Source organism: Pseudorasbora parva, chromosome 20 (genome assembly GCF_024679245.1).
Source record: "Pseudorasbora parva isolate DD20220531a chromosome 20, ASM2467924v1, whole genome shotgun sequence".
Taxonomy (NCBI): Eukaryota; Metazoa; Chordata; class Actinopteri; order Cypriniformes; family Gobionidae; genus Pseudorasbora; species Pseudorasbora parva.
The window spans coordinates 23,152,314-23,171,776 of NC_090191.1; the positions used below are offsets into that span (position 1 = coordinate 23,152,314).

Here is a 19,463-nt window from a genome sequence, read left to right on the forward strand (position 1 = left end):
GCTAAAGGCACTATACATGACCATACAGTAGTGGCCAAAACACCTTTTCCTGCTGGCTTTTGTTTTAATGTTAATGAGCAAGAAACCGCTCACTGCTATTGACTACTACTTAAAACTTCTTGTTACTCCAATAATGATTAATCTTTACTTACAGGACAACTCTGGGGAATTTTTAAGTTTTTCTTGATTGTTATACCTTGGTGAGTACAGTCTATACAACAAAAAATGAACCGGATGGGTACTTGCAACACGGAGCTATTACAGTTAATGCCCAGAGCCCCCACTCAGCTAAAACGGCAGCTTTGGGGGCATAAATGTAAAGGGTGTATTTGTGCCTCTTAAAAGACACAAAAAGCAATTAAAATGTCTGTCCAACATGAACAGGGCCCTTACATGACAACGAGATGCATTTAGCCACTTAGCCATTGTTTAAATTCACCAAAATAGTGTTTTAGACGGCTAGCTGTAAGTCCCGTGGGGAAAAAGGCAAATAGTCCAGTTAGGAAGAGCGTCGTGTATACGAAGAGTGATCTAATTACAGGGTAAAGATGTCAATTTTCCATTTGCCCACAACTATTTATATTTAAAAATGTGACCTAATACCAACACTATGGGGTCAAGTTAATTTCACTCAAACTAGCTACGCCACTCACAATTATATTATTAAGTTTTGTGTTTAATAATACTGACAGCTCAAGCTGTATCTTACATAACAGTGTTTATGCTCTTGTCTCCTATCTATACTCTTTATTTTACCCGTCACCCAAAAATGAAAATGAGATGTTTATCTGGTTACCCCCAGTGCATCCAACATGTAGGTGTCTTGTTTCTTCAGTAGAACACAAATGAAGATTTTTAACTCTAACCCATTGCTGTGTGCCAGTCATATAATGGGGTGAATAGGTAACAAGTCTATGAGAGCAAAACAAACAAACAAAAAATACATGCTTAGGCAATGAGCTAACCCTTTAAGATGATATCATCAACTGAAATTTCATGTGTGTGTATGTGTGTGTTTATTGCATGATCTCTTACGTAAAGGGTTTCATATTTCACCATTACTCACAATTGTTTGAGTCTGTGGCAGCAGGTCTGCTCTCTCTCACTCCAGAACAGGAGGAACTGCACTGATGCCATAGTGTCTGTCCGTAGTGGCATGTGGTACAGAAGCACCATTCCAGGACGCTGGACAAACTGCTCTGGGACAGTACAGGATGGGAGTCCTTCAGCACAGGCACACTAAGCACATATGTGAAGATAGAACATGAGAATACTTAAATCAAACAATGGCAAAACTCATTATTTATTACTTAACGTGGATATATTTGAAACGGCAATCAAGCATTATCTATATATTTCAAAATATAAGCTGAGCTCGAAAGGATTGCTTTTTACATCTTATTGTCACCCAAGACCTCAAAAAGATTGTGAGTACAACAGGGTGGACAATTCATTTATGGTAGGGGCACATTGGCCAGAATATTATATCAGACAGGTTGAGAACCGTTAAAATTGCATTCGCAAAATGCAGCAAAGGCACCATTAAAGGGATAGTTCACCCCCAAATAAAAAAATTTCAACACCCTTGTGTTGTTCCAAACCTGTATGAGTTTTCTTTATTTAACTATAGAATAGCATAGTAGCCTAAAGCCTGCCACCTTTGATTTTATCTCAGTTTCCAAAAGGTTATTTAATATTGTTAAGCGCTGGTTATATAGAGTGACACATGATGCATGAGCAGATCAGAATTTCAAATATTGTGAGGACAATATTTATACAAACAGCATTGTTGTCCAGCATTTCATTTCACAGGTCACACAAGCAGGTTTTATGGTTTTAGGTCAATGTCTATATTGCTAGAAAGTCTGAAATGTGACAAATTCGCAATTTAGAAAAAAATAAGGATTTTTTTTTCTTTCTCCAAGGAACATTTAAAAAACCTAGCCTACTTAAATGTCCTAATTGAACTAAGGCCTAATCCTGACTTAATCTAAACCCTGTCTGTGAAACAAGGAGGCCAATGCTACTTTAGGGTACACGTTAAGACGGGCGAATATTTTAAACAATCTGACCACCTATCGCATACTAGACGACATCATGCTCAAATTCAAAAACGGCAACTCTAAAAAAAGTTTCTTTTTTAAGAAACGTGCAACAGTGCAAGCGGAAATATTTCTTAACATAGGGTAAATGTACCTAGCCTGGTTAAACGTCTATCAAGCTCACCAACATTTTAGTGCACAGGCCAGGTATTGGTTTGAGCAAGAAGTTGTTTAAAATAAAATATTTTCTCACACAATAATATTTGATTTAATTTTAAATGACAAAAGCGTTTAAATTGATATACATCATTAAATGCAAAAAGTATGGCTGTGCTTAATGGGTACAGGTTTGCATAAATTTATACATTTAAAAGGACAATTTTGCTAAATAAATAATCTAGGTCATGAATGAATGAGGCATTTATATAGCGCTTTAATATGTACTACTGTACACCCAAAACACTTCACACGTCAGGGGTCTCTCCCCAACCACCACCAGTGTGCAGCATCCACTTGGATGATGTGACGGCAGCCACAGTACAACGGCTCACATCACACCACCAATAGGTGGAGAGAAGAGAGGGTGATAGAGCCAATTCAGTGGATGGGGATTATAAGGAGGCCATAATTGGTAAGGGCCAATCGAGGGAATATTCAATATTCACCGATAGACTCAGTTTGATGGCTGTATTTCTGCTGGACAGGTAATCGTTCATTTTGATTATACATATTTTTGGTTTATGTTTTCATGAAGCATGTATCATTAGAACATGTAGCTGCCTAATATAGCTAACATAACATTACTTAGCATAAAGTTACAATGTTATACACTTAGCATTAGTAGATACGCCATTAGTAAAGATGATAAATACTCAATATGCTTAGCTCAAGTTGATCGCTGTCGTGTTGAATTTCGCAAAATTTAACTTTAGATAACAAAATTCAAGTGTAAAAGCTAGTACACCGCATCCAGGAACTTTTTTAGAACTAAGTTAGCTTTAGCTACTACTAATCAACAATGCTTTCATCATGGAAAATCTTACATGCAAAACACAGTATTTGTTATGAATTCATCTTCATCACAGTATAACTGATGTTATTGGAAAAACATGTATCAATGCTACCCGTTTTTAGCTTTGCCTTATAAATATAACTAGCTTGTTACCGAATCAGACAAAAATATATTTCAAACTTTACCAGTATCGGTATTCTAGCTTATTCTGTGCATTTTCTCCTATTTCACCGAGGGACTATTTGCAAGCGAAGAAAACATGCTTTATTAAATACCATGGGATTTTCAATATCATTTAGTTGCTTTTGCCACTGTCTTGCAGCAGTCTGTTTAATCCAGTGTTTCTCAAACTTTTTCTGCCATTCCCCACTTTGGAGGTAGGGAAGGGCTCCAAGCCCCACCTGTCACCCCACCTATCACCCCAACAAAATGGTAATTATCTAGGCTTTAAGGTTTCCTGTTAACATTTATTTTATTAACATCACATTTTAACCTTAAATGTGTCAAGTTAGTTTAATATTTTAGAGTTTTTTAAGGCAACGTTATTTTAGAACTTTTCACCTTTGTTTCCATGGCAACACGTCATGTTTATCACGTGACTCACCACAACCGAAATAGCGCTAAATGACAGATGTATCGCTTTTAGTACGTTTTTTTCTTTTTTATTCAAAATATTGACTTGCTTACCATTTTATCAACTATCTAATAATCAAATTGTTAATGTGTTTTGCCATTTAAAAACCTTTATAAATGATCTTATCTTGATTTTGGTCTATAATGTAAGATGGGCGCTGCAGCATTTGCTTTGAACAAATGCACTGTCAATCGGATTTACAGCACGTATATTCATCAGTTTCTCCTGGAGTAAGTAAGTGACTGCTGAACTGGGAGAAGAATCGAGTAAACTTTATATAGTTACTTACACTATGTGTATCTGATATGAATAAATAATGTGGAATTCAAAGCAATTTTTTTTCCTACCTTTGTAGCACTTTGAGATTTTCTTTAAAATGTAATAAATAAAATGTATTATTATTTATTATTGTTATGTCAGCAAGTTATATTTGAATGGATTGTTATTGCTGCTTCCATAGACACCAGTGTGTATTCCACAAACTCTAAATGTATTATTTTACTAGTACTTATGTGTATTTAAATGCTACCTATTAAATTAAACCTAAAATAAACATTATGAGGTTGAAAACACTGCAAGATGTTGTCAAGAGCTGAGCGCGTCCGCATCTGGCTCAGCGCCAGCCAAAGCGCGAAATCTGACAGAAACTGGCAATTATGTCACGTCACGTACAATAATGCGCTCTCGACATTTGACAGGGAAATAACGCCATAGCCGTTCGGATACATGACACCAGAAGCGCGGAGGAGCGCCGCTATCTGTGAGTTCACGTCCGAGACCTACACGGAAGACAATAAATTGGAGAATAAAGTCGTTATTTCGATTTTTTTTTTTTTTTGTGCACAAAAACTATTCTCATTGCTTCATAAAATGATTGTACAGCCACTGTAGTGAGATGGACGTTGTATCGGCGTCTTTAGTGCCTTTATGGGTCTTGTGAGTGTAAATGTACTGAATGCCAATGAAGGCCTATCTGAAGCCTTTCTCAGAATCAGCTTTCAACAAAAATATCTTCACTTGTGTTACGGGTGTCGAATGACATGAGGGTGAGTAATTAATGACAAATTTCATTTTTGGGTGAACTAACCCTTTAACGAAGATTTGTCTGCTACTAACTTCTTTTTCACTGGAGTCACATGAATTACTTTAATGATTAAAGTAATTAATGACCTTTTAAATTAAATTCATTTTTAGGTAAACCAACTTGTATGTATAAAAAAAACTTGCCCAATATATTTTGATTTTAAAGGACAGTGCTATCATAATTTATACATGGCCAGGTTGCAAAACTGCCATAATGTGGCCTGACATCAAAGGAGAACATTTGTCCTGTGTAGTGCATGACTTTATCAGGCATGTGATTGGCTAAGGACAAAAAAGCAGGAAAATATACCATATTTTATAATATAGACCAACCCCACCCCCGCCGCGCCGCGCCGAACAAACTGGTGGCGGATCAATACGGACAGTAAAGCAGGACCCATAACTTATTTGAACAAAAAAATACATTTTATTGTAATAACTTTTTTGTACAGTATGAAAAATAACTAATTATTTGGTGGATGCATTTTTACCCAATTTTAATAGCTAAATGTGCAGCATGCACATTTTCATGTCAAAAGAAGGCCTCAATTTTTCTATGACTCTTTAGCCTTTGTAGAAAGCTTTTTTAGAGCCTCTACACGTTTCTTTTGGAATTTGCGCCTGGCATGATAAATTAATCTATAATGACGAAATGGGGGTGCAATTCACATTTATTCCACAAGGTGGCGATGTCTGATACACAATGATGAAGTGACGTTTCACTCATAGTTACCTCTGACAGAAAACGAAACAATAATAATTATAATCTGCAAAACTTAAAATGACTCAGTGATTTACTGCAGAGAGCAAGTACTAAACACAATCATATGTTAGTGTCACTGTCTCTTGATGATGGATGTGGTCAAGAAGCTGTCAGTGAGCAAAATATTGATTTTGAAGACGTTGAAAATGAGTTGGAGAATATGCGTGAGATCGCGAATATAAGGCAGATGCTGAATATACTGGTAAACGAGCTCTGACGAGGAAATATGATGATGGTATTAAACATCTGCTCAAACGGAACCCTTCCAAGCTCCAAAAGGTAACGAAATATGTTTTATTTTATTCTTCTGTAGCTGTTACTCTAACATCAGGAGTTGTATATATTATCGCGACAGGTAGAGGTCTAACGTTATCCATGTTAAATATAGAACCGGGTCCCCAATATGTAAGAATGTTTGGCGAAACAGTCATGCATTTAAGGGTTAAGCTATGGAATGGCTTCAGATGACTTTGTCACCCAAACTGACGTGAAAAAAGCGGGGGGCGCCGAAAAGCGCGCTGTTTGCATATACAGCTAACTTAGTGCTAGCAAATACAAGTAATGTTAGCTGTCAAGTTAATGTTAAATGCAGCTTAAACATCCTGCCATAGTGGAAAATCAATCAAAATCGATCATCTAATCAATCGACAACAAAGTCAAATTAGTAACTTATAGGTTATATATAGACACAAGCAATAGTATACCCAGATCATCCGATCCGGTGATGTTCTTGTCACGATACAGTCCTTGTTGCTCATCCCGCGATCGTGGTTTCGACCCGGGTTACCATGGTGACGGCTGTGAGATGACGGTCAACCCACCAATCCCCCCAACCCACCCCCCCCCCCCCCGCCCCCGCCATTTTTTTTTTTTTTTACAGATCTGCATGATTTACGTAGGTCACATTTTCAGGTCGGAAAATCCGGAATTCCGGATTAATCCGGAAAAATCACATCCCTGCTTTATGACTGGTATTGATTGCTTTTTTGCATTTCTGTGGAGATTACACATGCTTGATTTTATAGTTGGACTATCCAAAGTGTATGAAAAACACTTTCCATTTCATCCAGCAGGTATTTCTTAACCTTGGAAAGGTGGACCTGGCATCAAAAAATTCAATCCTTGAAAAATCAGCTTGCAGTTAGTGTAAAATGGTGTCCTACACAAGATATTGGGTTTTTTCTTTTTCTTTTGTGTTCTGTGAAAAAAATAATTCAATTGTTTTTTTTTTGCTTTTTTACAATAAGAATTGTTTTTTGTAGAATTAAAGCAGCTTAACATGACAATCAAAATTATTGATATACTGCATGCCACAGCACTTACAGAACTGGACAAATGTCAAACAAAGCTGCACAATGTCAATTTTCTGAACTGAGGTGTAAAAGAAAAACAGGTTGATTTTATATTTGTACAGTATGTTCAGTTGCTTAAAGTATTAGTTCACCCCAAAATGTAAATTTCCTGATAATTTACTCCCAATGCCATCCAAGATGTTCATGTCTTTCTTTCTTAAATGGAAAAGAAACGTTTTTTTGAGGAAAACATTTTAGGCGTTTTCTCCCAACAGTGGACTTCAATTGCAACCAATAGTTGAACGTCCACATCAATGCAGTTCCAAAGGGCTCTAAAGTGCTTAAAATGGTACCGTGCGATCCCAGCTGAGGAATAGGGTCTTATCTAGCGAAACGATTTCTCATTTTCTAAAAAATAAAATAAATCTATATACTTTTGAACCATAATTGATCGTCTTATGCTGGTCTACGATGTTTCAGGCATGACATAATCAGGTTGAAAAGGTCACACCAAACTTGAGCGGAAGTACCGCCCCATTGTTTACAAAGTAGTGTTGTCACGATACCAAAATTATGACTTCGATACGATATCAGACTAAAATATCGATATATCGATACTAAATCGATACCACAGTAAAAAAATAAATAAATAAATAAATAAATAAGATAAGATGCTTAATATGACAACAGAACTTATTATTCATTGTTATTTTTTACTAAAAATTCATGTGGCCAGCATGTTCCTTAGGGTTGGGCATCATTTTGATTTGAACAATTATTGATCAATTGATCAATTACTATTAAAATTATCTCACAACTTTTTGCTATCAATGTATTTTTTACAATAGGGTAATTGTGTTGCAATAGCTTACACACAGCACAAGAAAGCTTGATTTCGAATGGTAAATTGAATGTAAAAAGACGAGTAAACAGTAATAAAATAAGAACAAATAAACAGATTACAAACAATAGCACAAATAAATGCAATAGAATAGAAGATAAAAATTAAAAAGACTGCTTTATTTTTTCAGGTAGGTCTAACATTCAGATAAGAAACTGAATTAAAAAAATACATAGTAATTACATTTAAAACAACATTGGATAATGTTCTTTGTAAAAAATTCAATAGCGTACAGATGAAACTATTAAAGTTACACAAGTTGATCAGTCAAGAGCAGTGTGATCGTTTGTCTTTTTGTAGTTTGAATAGCAAATGACTGCGGTCCCTTTAAGACTAACAGACGCATGGATCCTGAACACTGTTCCTGTTACTCGTTCTTCCTGAACTGTTTGCGACTGTGGTTACGTTAATACTCTTCCAGATGTGCACTGATAATTCTTTGAGTGTATTTGACCAATAATATGCTGGAAAAGGAAGCAAATGTTTGCACTTGTATCATGTCAGAGGCGGCTTTATTAGGGTAGGCTATGTGTGTGTGCGCTTCAGATGTGGAGCACGAAATCTGCGGGGATTAGTAGGCTAGAATTAATTTATGTGCAATCCCGCGCGAAATTCAGACCGATCACACACTAACACTAACACACTGTCATGAGGAAAAAGTTCAGCAGAACGCGCGTTCGCCGTGCTCAGAGGTTAACCGGGCTGAGTAAGAATATGCCGGTGTGTGTCAGCTCGCTGACGGTCGGAGAGGAGAGCGCAGCTAATATCGATACTGTAAAAACTGAGAATCGTATCGTTTCAGATATTCCAGTATCGATATATATCGAAATATCGATATTTTTGACAACACTATTACAAAGTGTGGAGGGATCATTTAAATTGTATTGTATTTTGACTCACATATTTATTATTGTTTTACCGTTTTTGTTAAAAGCGTTTCTATTAGTCTTAGAGCATTTGCTTTGTAAACAATGGAGTGGTACTTCTGACCACTTTCGGTGTGACCTTTCAACGTGATTACGTCATGCCTGGCTCATCACAGACTAGCACATGATGATCAATTGTGGTTAAAAAGTATATCAATTTTTATTATAGAAAATTACCAATAATTTAGCTAGATAAGACCCTATTCCACAGCTGGGATCGCACCATACCATTCGAAGCACTTCAGAGCCCTTTGAAACTGCAGTGATGTAGACGTTCAACTACTGGTTGAAAATATCCACACAAAAAAATAATATTTTTTTTACATTTATTTTCCTCTGAAGAAAGAAAGACATGAACATCTTGGACGGCATTAGGGTGAGTAAATTATCAGAAAATTTTAATTTTGGGGTGAATTAATTCTTTATGTGCAAATGTTAAAACAACCTTTCATGTTCTCAGGGGTATTGCACAAAACTACTTGTTAGATGCACTCTCTTTATGAGAGTGAAAAGTTGGAACCTCAAACTTAAGGGCAAAATTGTTTTAAACTTGTTTTTAAGTCTTCAATGTATTTTTGCAGTTTGAAAGGTTTTAAATAAAAAAAAAGAGGGAAATCTTTTGTTGTCTGATTGCTTTTGTATATAATGTAATGCAATTAAAAAGATGAGTAGAGTAATTAAACAGGTATTATGCTACTTAAAATTAAAGTATTTAGTCTATTCAACTTGAAATAATTATTAGAACAGCTAATATCATTAAGTACATTTAACTCAAGTTTATCAAGTAAACATTACTTAAATTTTTTAGGGCAACCAGTTTCCTCAATTTTTTTAAGTAAACTGGAATATGCAAACATTGTAAAAGCTATGATGTATTCGCGGGTTTGTATATTTTTCTTAAAGAGTCATTCTGATCTAGTACGGTATAAAAATTAATGTTTGTGCCAGTCTATGAAACGCTGATGACAGTGCGCTGTTTTCATCTCTGCGTTTGACTTATTATAAAACATCAAATTGTTATATAAAGTTAAATGTTATATAGCAGATGTTAATATAATTTAAGGAGTTTTAAACCAGTCAGTCTTATTTGCATACGTTGACTAGTCTATATGCTGGAGCAGCAATTCGGTGAGAGAATGGCTGAATGTGACTGAGAATAAACACAGAGAGAAATAAGTTTGGCTCTTTTATTTCCAACATACTCTCATTCAGGGCTGTTTTATTTCATTCATGTGAAGTAGGGGTGTAAAAAAATATTGATACACGTGAATATCATGATATGTTTGGCGATACTGTAATGATTTTAAAAAACACTGTATCGATATTTATATATTTATTTATTTACATCCAAGATTCGTGGCTTTGTGTTCGGTTTAAACCACAGAATGTATAACACCCAACCACTAGATGGCAGTGTTATCTCAGAACGTATAACTGACGCGGAGCCAGAGAAGCGCAAGGTAAAAGTCAAGGGGGTAATCTAGCACTCGAAAAGCGTTCCACCCATAGGGGCGGCCATTGCTAACCAAGCCATCACCGCAACCCATTGACTCCCATTCATTTTTGAGTCACTTTGACAGTGAATAACTTTACATCTAAGGCGTTTAAAGACTCCATTTGTCCATTGTTTATTTATAAAGAAACACGATAATGCATAAAAGGCTCCATTACCTTGTATCTTACACTATCACCCCGCAGAAGCTGTTTTTGTTAAAATAGTAACGATTGTGTCATAACCAACGCGACTCTGTCCCACAGTGGAGAAATTACCGTATAGACCTGAGGAGACGCTCGCAGGCAATCTTTTACTGTCTATGAGACAGTCGGGGGGACGTGGAGACAAAGTCTGATAAAGTCAAGGGGGGAGAATGGGGAGAAGCCCATAGTGAGCCAAAAGCAACGGGAGAAAACATTTAAACAACGGGATTCAGATTTCACTTTCCACAACTACTAGAAGACCTACAGCTGTCAGACAGGTTGCTCACGTCACATCTACGTCGTCAAGCTCAGTCTGAGCCTGCGCAGTTCGCTCAGCCATCAGGAAGTGAGTGCTCCTTTACTGACCTCACTTTCCACCGTTGAAGTCAATGGGATAGCTCTGTCCATTTCTTTTACTGTCTATGGTAAAAGTGCGTGCATCGCTAGTGTTTGCATTAGCAAACCCAGCTCTCAAGACGATAGAATTATTCTGCTCCTGCAGTATACAGAGCTGAAGTGTGGACTCATTTTGGCTTCAGCTAAAAAGAAGCCACTAAGGAAATCGACAAGAAACATTTAGATTGCAAAACAGGCTAAGTTAAAATCTAATACTCGGGAAACACATTGAAACTAAGAGCTCGCCTAACATCCTGACGTCACCCGTGCTGCTGAGAAGCGTTTCGATAGAATGTACTGCAAGTTTTCCTGTCAGGAACAAAAACACACACCAAAACTGACAGAGGTGGCAGCAGAATGAAAGATCATAGCGATGTGGATATGACGACCAGCTCTGCAGTTCAGTACTTGAAATAGCACTTTATACAATAGACTGCTTTATAGAAAATAGCTTAACTGTATTAAATATAAAACAAACAGTCATGAAATGGACTGCACTGCTATACTGTGAACCTTTAAAACATACACACAAAGAATCCTGCACTCACTTTACATTTTACTTTAATCAGATTGCACAAAATAGTGATTAGTGATATAAATTATACTGTATTAATTAAATAAAATACTTTGTCTCGTGTTTTAGGCATATAGTTGTGTTCTGTATTCTTTTAAATAAAAAAAACACAACAAAGAAATATCGCAATATATTACAATATATCGTACCGTAACCCCTGTATCGTGATACGTATTGTATCGCCAGATTCTTGGCAATACACAGCCATAATGTGAAATTACGTCTTTATTGTGACATGACGGATCACCTGACTGACTCTGTCAGTGAGTTTTTCTGTACTTAGCGCCAACTACATAACTATACATATCTCAATTGTGCATTACTGTTATGTTAAACAAAGTTTATTAATTAAGGGATGCAGGTTATTTTACCTTTGAACACCGCTGTTGACTCATCTCCCTTCGCAGTCATTTAATGGCGTGCTTGTATGCAATTCTCAAAACGTCCACAAGATGGCGCCATTTATCAGGGAATCTGATACTACAAAACCGATACCCGTTTACTGGAAAATGCTTAAATATCAGGAAAAAATATCGGGAATCCGATTTATCAGCCGATCACTAATCAGGAAGTGCATAAAGACAAAAGACTGATTAGCTTGATCACGTTAGAATGTAGTGAACCTGTACCTCCAAAGCACTACATAACTGTAAAGCACTACATAAACTTTGTATAACAATTTATAAATGTGTAATCCCACACTGGTCACAAACATTCTTCACAATATATTCTTTTGCGTTTAGAACATCATGAGGGTGAGTAAATATTTTAAACATTTTTGGGTGAACAATATCCCTTTAAAGTGCACCAAATAGGCTACTATAGTTATTTAGAAATAAATAAAATAATCAAATGTAAAATTAACCCCCAAAGCCGTGTGGAGCACGTTATATGACAGACGCACTTTTATGGACTTCAATAACAGAACAAACAGTCACTGCCATTAAAGCTTGGATTAGACAGGACTTTTTTTAATAACTCAGATTGTATTTGTTTGAAAGAAGAATGTCATATTACTTAAGGGTGAGACTAATTTCCCTTTTTCGGTGAACTAACCTTTAATGTTACTCCTTGAAATGTGGACCCAGAGTTTTTGACAAAAACGTAATTTTCTCAGCTTTTTTGTTCAAAATGTTGCTTTTTTATGAAATTTACCCATATTTAAGTGTTGATAAAAAAGGAATGCGTGAAGCTAGAGTCAGCACTTTCGTTTGATATATTGCATGTTCAGATATTCATACAACAAAATATTTGACTGAAACTGTGTTTCGTGCCTCTTCAGAATATTTGTACAAAACACTCAAATCATGTGTTCGTAATTAGTTTTACGATGTAAGCTTCAAATTACGTAGCTGTCAGACTACAATTTTAAAACTGGGTCAAAAGATAAACATCTTAATTTGTGTTCCGCAGATGAACGAAAGTCAGAAACGGTTTTTGAACAACTCAGGGTTGCGTAAATGAGGGCAGAATGATGGCAACAATCGCGACCACGCGAAGTGTGTTACATCAAGCGAGGGAGAACTTCGCAAGTTCAGTGACAAACAACGCTCTGCTTAGTATTTCATATGATATTTCACAACTTACCCGGCCTAAGACAACGAACGTCGAAAAGGCGAACAGCACAAAGCACAGGCCTACAATTCAGCTTTGCATTCAAACAACTCTCCGCGGCGCGCTCACACAAGCGTCACGCCAATCATGTGGCTATTGATACGCAAATGCGCATATCCGCGGGAATTGCGTCTACGTTACTTTTTTAATGCAAGAAAACACAATTACAAGGCAATACAAAATTATATAAAATATCTAATTAACAGAGCTCGATAGAAATTATTGGAACCAAAATCATAGGCAAGGAGGGAAAAAATTACTGGTCTTCCAATAGTTGAAATTTAATAAGTAGGCTACCGGGCCAGTCCACTTGTCAAACATTTTCTGTAAGATTTACAGAAAAATCTTTAATTCTTTCAGCAAAATAGAAAACAAAGGCTTCACGTGAAGAGCACTTGGTGCACCATGATCACCAAACCAAAAATGTAGGCCTAGCCTACGTTAAAACATTTAAGACAAAAAAAAAAAAAAAATACTGCAGCCCTTGCAATGTAGGCTATAGCTAACTACAGAATAGGCCTACATTCTGATACAATAAGGCATAAGGACCAGGATCAAAACATTAGAACATATCCAGGGCAATTTGGAACCTCGCGGTTTTAAAGGGGTTGTGTGAAATGATGTAGGCCCTATTTCTTTTTTTTAAACCATGAAGAAATGAAGCAAGTGGAAGAATGACTAAAGTTTAGCATCTTGTCAGGAACAAAGTTTATAAGGGGAAAAAAGAACAGCAATGCACGCAATTACTATATGAACTTAAATATTTCTGCAGGGGGCAGTATTGCTCTCTCATACAGCCATTGGCTCAAAAGTTTTTCTTTCTCCACAATGCCTCTCTATTAAGCAACCAAATCACAGCAAATTGATCAATATATGCAAAAGACTCAAAATTACATGGACGATCCATCCCTAAATGATGAAATTCAGTCAGATACGCAATCCTCATTAGATCACATTATATTTTGATGCATTTACATTCATTTGATTCTATTTGTAATCATTATTTAGTTAATTATTCAATTAATTATAATCACTGTTAACAGCATTGAATTCATATTAATTTAACATTTTATATTCATGAGAAATAATCCCATAACACGTCCCCAACCCCACTCAAAACCCCCATGATTGATTTTAACAGACAGATATTCATTGGATCAGTTCTTTCTGTCCATTTCAGTAAACATAAATATTTTAATGGCACTGCTTCTGTTTGAACAGATTGCCTATGGCAGAATTGCTTCATATGCCCTGTGCTTCTTCCTAGAATGAATTATGCTCATTTCTTTCTGAGTTCAAAAGAGGCTCTTGTGCCAACAGCCTTAATGTAGCGAAGAACATAAAAACAGAGGAACATTTTGCTCCTCTCTGTGGCTCTGAGCAGCTGTGGGCGTTGAAAAAGCTACAATTTGGACCACCTCCACTCCAGAGCTCATTAAAATGCACTTTAACAAGTAATACATGTTAACAAATCTCTGATCATATTCATCTACACCTTCTTATCTAACAAGAAAAGCCAAAACATAAGTCAGAAGCCAGTTTTTGGGACAGAATTAAGTGTGAGAGCTTGAGTTACTAAGTTTTGGAAGCAATAGATTTTTTTTATTCAAAGTCAAGGAAATAAAACGACATGAAAGCCTGAGGCATCCGACATTCAGTTGTTATGAGTCACTGTGAAATATTCTTGTTTCTAGACGCAAATTGGATGAGTTTTATTCCAATGAATGTATTCAGAGAACAGAATGAAGGGGGGAATCTAAGGTATTGAACATGGAGGAAAGTCAAAGGTGGAAAATATGTACAGCATGTGGCCAACAGTTCCTGTAGATTAATCTGACACTCCTCAGGTGAACTCTGGGCTGACTCATTCATGAATAAAACAACATTTAAAAAAAAAGATGAAGTTAAACATGTTGAAATTGTTATATTTTAAATAAAATATTATGTACAATATATAATTACAAATATTTAATGTGAACTTTTAAAAATGTAGCTCAGTTTCATTGATTTATATAATCTTTATTTGAAACCCCACATTTTAGGCTGATCCAAACTAAAGCAAACATTGTGAGTTGAAAGCCTAACTGAATTTTTAAAAATCAGGACACTCTTGGGATGTGTTAACGATTACAAATGCAGATTTTAAAGTCTCTTTGGCTTCGGAATCTGGGTTTGTGCCTAACAGATTGTGTTTAGCCACACCTGCACAATTCAAAACTATGTTTAGTCATTTATGTTGAGATTTTGCTGTCAAGGTAATGATCAAATTTGACTAAATGTTGATTTGAGTTTAAATTTTAAGTCTTATAATATATATATATAATGTTATTTAGAGTGAATAAAAAGTACATTGATAAAAAAAGAAGAAGAAGTAATTAAATACTACAGGGAAAAAAAACTATTTCACATGAAAAAGTTAGTTCAGGCAAGAATTAAAGGGTAAATGTTACAAAATTAAGTAAAACTACTCAATGTACTATGTTCCCTTCATGCACCAGGGGTTGCATTTTTTAATTATTATTATTATTTTGCTGTTATCCAGCTGTATTTACACTATTGTATCATTTCTTTTGTTGTTTTGTTTAGTAACTTGCCGTTTTGCGACATACGGAGTTCATTTTCTACACATTTTCTAGATGTTTATAAGCATTTTAAGAACTGTAAAAACATGGTTTAAGCCACAATATGTAATTTTTTGCTGCTAGAGGTTAGCTTTTTCAGCATATCTTGATGCCTGATTTCACAGAGCTTTTATATAACCACTTCTGTGTCCAGGTCATACATACGCAGTGCTGTTTTATCATATACATATACATTATTTGAGGGTGTTGAAAGTTGTTATAATGTTACTGCGGCTACTATGGTTATAATGCGGCTGTTATGGTAGTTTGTACTTTGGTGTTTCCATGGTTTTGAATGGAAATCGAGGGTAACGCGGGTATGATGTCATTGATAGGTGACACACGGACATAGTCAACACAAATATTGGAGAGTTTGTCAAATTTTGGGGGGAATTTTTTGAAAAGCATAATTTTTTTTTCCCCAAAAAAAGCGGTGATGGTGAAATGCAGTCAGATCCCATTACGGTGTGGTACATATCACTGCATAATGCATATGAATTGCAGGATATCTAGTCAATTTGTTTTGGCAGGGAGCATTGGCTGATGGATGTCTGGCAATCGGCTGCGCAGCAATCAGAAAGTAGAGCTGGGCGCTCAAACACACACCTGTAATATTCAGAAACCCCAGAGAGACGTCCATGTTCACGGTCAGAGAGACAACAAACTGAGAAGCTTCAAATGATTTAACTACATCAAGCAACTCTAGTCATCAGCCCGTTACTCTTTGGATATTTTCATGAAATATTATGCTAAATCATGTTGGTTTTAATCATAAACTTTCTAACTTCCCATTCCTCCTACATGAGCTGAAAAACGTCTGTCACACTGTGTTTACATTCACAGTCATGTTCATAGCTGATGCTTTTCTAATAGTGACTTGCAAAAGCATAAAAGTACATAACCTGCAGCTACAGTATAGCTGAGAAAACACAACGCTCACTAAGCCAGACGCCTTTAGCTAACAAACACAGACATGAAACACTGAACATAATTTGGCTTTATATATTTTAATTACCTGTTATATGTGACAATAATGTGAATTATGAAGCAGCCGGTGAAAACACACTGGTAATTGCACTGTCATTTGTTTCAGCAAAACTGAAAGTACCCATCAACCCCGGCTTTGTTCGAAATGAGGCCGACTGTATGTTTGTGTGTTTTTTGAATTGAACAGGAACTAGACGGTTGCTTTTCTCTATTGACATGCTTCTCAGGTGCTGGACCTGTGTGGTGGGTGATAAGAAAGAGTTCAACATTCAAGTCAGGTGAACTTGTTCTGAATCCCTTGGTGAGACTCGGCATTAAACCATGGCTAACTAAGGGTTTATCAGCTGTTCTTTCAAATCTGCCTTATTCATACCAGTGAAGTAAACTCATGTTTTTTTAAACCATAGGCTCCATCAATTAGGGGAATATTCCTTATGAACGTTATTTAAACTTAACACCTCATTCATTATCATATGTTGCGCTTTGATTTGTAGCTCTGATCCGATCAGATTAAACAATAACAGCCTCAGGATTCATTCTAAAGTTAATGAAACATTACTGATGCGCCTCTGAAGGCAACAAAGCAAAAACAATAAGACGGGGGGACGTCGATACGTGCCTCTATTTGTGGTCAGTGAACATAATGGTGTATTAATGATGACGGAACAAATATGGAGGAGACGAGGGGAGATTCTCATTGACTGCTGCTATCGGACACATTATTAGTTTAATTGGAAGTGAGCCGTCGTCAGTCTTACGTTTACAGTCATGGCATGGCTAACAGTCCCTGAAATCTCATCACATGTGGGACAAATCAGACATCTGGCCGACAAAATGAAGGGTGGAAAGAAAAACAAATTAGTTTGACGACAAGCAAATGCATTCATTACTGCGAGTGACTGCGACACAAGAAGACAAATGACTTTTGGTGACTTTGGCTGCTCTGTTGTACTGAGAGACCTTGGCTTGCTATCCTGAAAGAAACTGTGTATTATCCAGTTCAAGGACACCTGCTGCCGTGAACGACCATATTCTGTGTACTGTTTGTCGGTTTATTGGAATATCGACTTAAAGAATCCATTCTGCAATCTAAATCAGATCTAACTTTAACAATAGAAGTACTTCAGACGTAAAATGCAATAATAAGAGCCTGGTAACTTATTGTTCACCAAACAGGCAAAGCAACAGATCTTGTGTCAGTTTGAAGTGAAAATCATTGTGATAGTTTTGCAGCTATATTGGCTCCTCTCTGTTTTTATTCGGCAGATCATCCGCCCTCCTGGTGGAGGTCCTCATTATCTTGTTCCACCCACTCGCTATTTGAATTATTTGCCCTGCTCGATTTGGCAGCATCAGGCCGACTCCATCATATGCCACTGGTGCGCAGACACACACGGAGAGCTCAAAATAATGCTGACACGCCGTCACAGTTGACTGAGCAGAATATCTTGTTAAAGCCAAAATGGGTGATGCTGAAGTCCAAAGCAGAACCACTGAATCAATCGATTCTTTCCATAGGCTTCTTTTTAATTAAATGCCGATGTGACGTATCCTCAAGCAGAATGAACTGGATAAAAAAATTAGAATTATATTAATCCACTATCTGACTTGCGATGCAGTCTGGAACAAATCACACCATATTCATTAATTTGGCCAAAGTTTTTTCTGTCACCTAATGGAGTTTGGGTTCCTTGACACTATCGCCTTTGGCTTGTTTAGCTGTCGTTTAAAATATACTTCATATTCAAGTAAGGCCGTGTGTCCACCAAAGCATTTTTTCCCACAGGGAAATGGCTGAAATGGGAATGGCTGGCGTATTCAATTGGTTTCAATGAGAGCGCCACATTTTTAGAACACCATGCACATAATGAGGCGCTGAGCGAGTATTTCAAGCTGAAGAGCTGAGCGTTCTGCGTATTTTACTGGTTGCCGAGCATTAAAGATTGTTCAAATTTGAGGAAAACGCAGTGTTCATCACTGTCACGTTTCACCCAGTCATACAATCAAAGTGGAGGAGGGGTGGGACAATTGCAAAACAGACCACCCGCCATATTCTGCTTGGCAAATGTTCCAGAGCCAGAGCAAATACTTTACATTGTATTGGCATTTTTATATAGTTAATACAGAAAATATCTGTGAAATTAGATATTAGTAAAACTTCCACGGATATTCCATATCATAAGCAAATAGTCTCAACTGGAAAAAACGCTGCACTTCCAAAACGCTGCTCACAGCAAGGTGTTTTCTCATGGCAAGCCAAAGTGTTCATAAATGCACGTTAAGAATATGCGTTTTTATGGTAAATCACGCACAAATGACGCGTTTTGCTATCAAATTACATGCTTTTGACGTGTGAGTACGCAATCAGACGCCCGCCCAAGTGTTTGTATGAACCCTTTGGCTTGCCATATTTTCAGCTGACTAAAAACGCTTTGGTGGACACGAGGCCTAGTAATTCCCTGAACGAGTATTTCACGCTGATCGTTCTGTGTTTTTACTGGTCGACGAGAGTTGATCAACTTTCAATAAAACGGAGCACTCATCACTGTCATTCTTCACCCAGCCATCCAATCACAGTGGAGGAGGTGCGGGACAAATACAACACCAACCAACTACCACATTCTGCTTGTACAATGTCAACAGATGAAAACTGTTGATGATTTTCGTTCATGAGCTCAAGGCTAGATTATTGTAATGCTCTATTGGGTGGTTGCCCTGCTCGCTTAATAAACAAACTCCAGCAGGTCCAAAACGCAGCAGGTCCAGTTCTTACTAGAACCATGAAGTGTGATCATATTAGCCCGTTTCGGTCAACACTGCACTGGCTAGTTATTAAACATTTAATACATTTTTACATCTTGCTTATTATTTACAAAGCACTAAATAGTTTAGCTCCCCAGTACTAGAGCGATCTCTTAAC

General features: G+C 36.7%; 1 long non-coding RNA gene across 1 annotated transcript; it reads right to left on the reverse strand.

The window, feature by feature from the left end:
- Positions 1 to 730: 730 nt before the first annotated feature.
- On the reverse strand, positions 731 to 13,032 carry LOC137049746 (uncharacterized). The gene is made up of 3 exons (XR_010899702.1): positions 12,909 to 13,032; positions 1,067 to 1,239; positions 731 to 912 (listed from the first exon to the last, which is right to left on the reverse strand). It is a non-coding gene; the product is annotated as an uncharacterized lncRNA (long non-coding RNA).
- Between the last annotated feature and the right edge of the window lie 6,431 nt (positions 13,033 to 19,463).